Source organism: Nannobrachium achirus, assembly GCF_963921795.1.
Source record: "Nannobrachium achirus genome assembly, chromosome: 21".
NCBI lineage: Eukaryota > Metazoa > Chordata > Actinopteri > Myctophiformes > Myctophidae > Nannobrachium > Nannobrachium achirus.
The window spans coordinates 47126655-47131292 of NC_137828.1; positions in this window are offsets into that span (position 1 = coordinate 47126655).

The following is a 4638-nucleotide window of genomic DNA, read 5'->3' on the forward strand; positions in this document are numbered from 1 at the left end:
TTGTCAAAAAGTCTAGTGATCTCCAAACTAAAAAGCAGTTACAATTTCAAGATATGAGTATTTGAATTGGCCAGACAAGCAATAGAAGACAACAGAACTTCAGAAGATATTTCTATAAAATAAAGCATAGATTGGCACACATACATTCAGTGAAAGCAGTTCAGAACTTCAGGAGAAAAATAATAATAATATAATTTTAAAAGAAAGTGTGCGCTGCACATGCCATGTTTCAAGAAATCACATATTGGGACATGGTCTGAAAATAATTTCAGTCTTGTGATTCTTTTTGGCTTTAACCCCTGTACACTGTCTTTACACTCTTTACACTGTTCCCCTAATCCCCCCCACCCTCATATTAAATGTAGACTATCAAGTTTAATTGAATCCACAAATTCCCCAGCCCTGATGTCCAAAACACAGATATACAGTACCATGCAAACTGCAAAACGCAAATTAAATTGACACTTAAATGTCACCTTTTGTAGAGAGTTTACACAAGAGAGGGAGAGAGGGGCATAAATACAAATCAATAGCACCTTAATGCTTGAATATCAAAGAACATCATTTGATTAATGATTTAAGGAGAAAAGTTGTAATATTGCCCAATAAGAGCTTTGCACATGCTCTTTATACTAGTAAATACTCTTATTTTTTATTTTATTTGTGTTTTCTTCCCAATTAACAAAATTATATCCCTTTACATTTGAGGAATAGCTTATCAAGCCAACTGAGAAGAATGCAAGTGTTTTGGAAGATATTGGCAATAAACTTTTACTGAGCGAAAGAGTGATTTCTTCTAAAAATGGAAACCTTTTAAATATGGATGTAGGAATGCTTTTTAAGTCCAAACCAGGGCAAGATTTGTGAGAATAGCAGTTGACGCCGTGGATAGCTTTCTTGTGCCACGGTTATTTTAAATTTTCCTTGTGCCTGTTTGCAGCCGTGTTATCTTCAGCTTTTATCCCAGGGTTTTTATTTTACTGTTCTTTAGCACTCTATTGAGATTGCACACGGATGTATATAGATATGTTACCGTTTATGCACTCTGTATCGCCACAGGAACAAAAATAACACCAATGGGGGTTTAAAGCCTAATTTATACTTTCTATACTTTCAAGTGTTGCTCACCAAAAATTTCAGTTTTCTTTAAATCAGTTATTTTCACAGAGCGGCATAAATTAGGCTTAAGTTTGTTAAGAGTAACCTTATGTTCATCTTCCTTTTATGAGTTAATTATAGGAAGTGTTTTATCATTCTGATTATTACGATTATTAATATGATACTATTATTATTGGGCAAGTCCAACGTTTTTGTAAGAAAGGGGTCGTTGAAGTGAAAGAATGTCTTTTGAGAAATAATGTACTAAAGATGCAACACTTTTGTATATGTATTTATCGTTGTGTTTCAGTTGCTATGTGGTGGTTGCGCTGAAAGTGTTATATTCCCCAGGTAGTTGCTCAAATGAGGCCATTTAAGTGCAGCCACATTGTCTATCTACAGTACACAGCCTGCACAAAACAGTGCTCTGAAGTTACAATTTGAAGGGGGGAGGGTGCACACAGCAAGGTCTTTGCTCCAGCACACAAGGCTGAAAATCCCACATAACAGGCTTTGTAGCAATGGCTCAGATTTGAAACTTTAGCTGGCATGTAAAGGTTAATTGCGGGGGGAAAACAAATCTTGTGGTCTGCTGCATTTACCCTTAGAAACAACACCACCCAGGTAAACTTTTAAAATAATACCAGAAACCCCAGTCTTAAGAACTGAATATATATTTGCTGGAAATGTATCTTGATATTAACATGCAGGATACAGTGACCTCTGTGGGTTGGCAGGGAAATTACAACAAAATCTGAATCTAATCTGTATGAGTCACATTGGACATAAATAATGACTCATTGGACCAGGGAATTAGCCAGTAGCTATGCCCCTCCCAAAAAGCTTTTGTCCAATGCTAGCTTAGAATAACTTCCTGCTTGCCAAGTTTTGCCTTGGCAACAGCCTTGGCAAGCTGCTGGTTGCTAAGCTAGCATTGGACATAGCTTAGCATAGCTACTGGCTAATTACTCGTTAAAGCAGAGTTTTGGGGGTTAAGGTCAATGTGCAGATTTTTACTTTGGGAGTATTGTTGCCCATGCTGTTTTGGGGGCATCAGTACAGATTGACCGTTGCATAACTTGACAGTCCTTCACAATAACACAGCAATACACTTGGATATATACATGCCCTAGAGTGTCACAGACAGCCGCACCCTAACACAAACCTTGTTGAAGTTTAAGAAGACTAACTGTAGCTGTCAGGTTTGGCTTGTGTAATAAAGGCTCCCAAGTAATCCATGCTAGGAGTAGGGCTGCATCTAGTGCACACATACCCAAACATGCAAGTGTACTACTAGTTAACAACAACACTTACTGTACCTAAAGAGCATGCGGAAACACTGGGGATGTGTTTGCTAATTGCTAGACCTACATCATTTGCAGAATTTCCTTATTGTTTTATTTTTGTTTTTCATTTATTTCGAACTTTATTTTTATTTTTTGTTTGAAAGAAGTTTTTATTGTGATTACTTGTTAACTCATTAACTGCCAAAAACGTGAATCCCTTAAAAATCCCGTTGTCCCACCCTGCCACGCCCGTGAATCCCGTGAATAAAAAAAAAAAAAAAAAAAAAAAGTTTTTTTTTTTTTTTTTTTTTTTTTCAAAAATTTTTTTTTGGACCCCAAAAACGTTAGTAGGCATGATAGCGATCGCGAAATTGCTTGTTTAACCCCCATACAACCCCCATACAACTCAGGTAGCAGACCTCCAAGCTCACAACAGTGTAAAACATAATGGCTGCTATCTCATGAATGCCTGAACGGATTTCCATTCGGATTTTTTTGTTTGAAAGCTGTGAGCAATGTGGACACACGTGGTGCATTATCTAGGCATGGGTGTGCATGATCCGTGCACTATGAATTACATGGAAGTCTATGGAGACGAATGGCAGTTAAAGAGTACGAAGGTATTGTTAAATGGCAGCATATGAGTTAATTAGTGATGTGATTATTAAATATGAAATAAAATGCATAAAACTGTTAAACGTTTAGACTTGTGTCTTGATGTCCTTGTCCTATACTGCTATCTATCTATAAATGCGACAGATCTCTGTGAGTATGTATGTATGTGCCCCGCGTATCTCGAGAACCGTTCGTCCCACCGGCTTCAGATTTGGCACGCGCGCTCCACGCCACGACGCAGAGTTCAGTGCCGGGCCTCGACCCGACCCGATGCGCGGTTTTCCGAAACCGGCGCAAAACGTTCGGAATCTCCTTATGCGGAGCTGATTGTTGACATCAGGCTGTTCCGGAGGAAGCGCTGACTCATTGTGACATCACTTCATAAAAGGCTCTGACATCACGTACGCCACATGAGTCAACAAAAAATCTCTGTGAATGTGTATGTAGTTAAAGCGTGGAAGCTTCTGCTTTGTTTAAATCAATTCCGTCGCAGACTCGACAAGAAGAACAAACGAGTGTGGAATGTGGATCATAATATCACGCAGCGTGCTCCAGTCCAGTGACACAACAACGGATCACATCAGCGAACATTGGACACAATGGACAGGGATGTTATAAAGCTAAACGTGGTACTAATCTTGCATGTTTAACCAGTGGGCTCACGAGTGCTGTCTGTCTGTATCTGCATTCGGTCGTGTCGGGTGTTCACTGCGCTCCGCTGAGCAGCTCAGTGCTGCTGTAAAAGACGCATGTCTGTAGAGTCGCTACAAGTGCTTTTTGGGGGAGGGCTGATGGGGCATTCAATGCGCCTCTTAAACACAGGATATAATGAAATACTATTATGCAAAAACCGATCCAACCGTGGAATGTACCGATCCAAACGCTCACGATACGATACATCACGATTCCAGCCGTCAATTGTACCGATCCACCCTGAATGAACCGATTCACTCGTATCGCGCACGTTTGTATCGCGATTACGATCCGTACCGGTATATCTTCGCATCCCTAGTATGTATGTATGTAATCCGCGTATCTCGAAACCGTTCTTCCCACCGGCACACGCGTTCTCCATATATGGGCATAAAATGAATGCCCGTATGCGGAACTGATGTCTGACATCAGAGTTTTCTGCAACCGGTACTGTGTGTGCAGAGATCTCCATATATGGGCATAAGGGGACAAAGGCAAACAGATGGTCAAAACGGGTCCTATGACAACAGGTATATTGGGGTTTGCATTAAAGGGTGTGGGCATTCATTCCCTATTTCAAATTCGGCACGCGCGTTCCCCACTGCAGCAGGTAGTGCAGTGCTCGGCCTCGACCCGACACACGATTTTCTGGAACCAGCATGAAAGGTTCGGATTCTGATGTCTGACATCAGGATTTTCCGGAACTGGCACTGTGTCTGCATAGATCTCCATATATGGGCATAAAATGAATGCAGACAGACAGATACAGATATCTACATATATGGGCATAAATGGACACAGGCAAACAGATGGTCAAAGATCTCCATATATGGGCATAAAGTGGACGCAGACAGACAGATACAGATATCTCCATATATGGGCATAAATGGACACAGGCAAACAGATAGTCAAAACGGGTCCTATCTGAAGGGACACTATCTGCGGC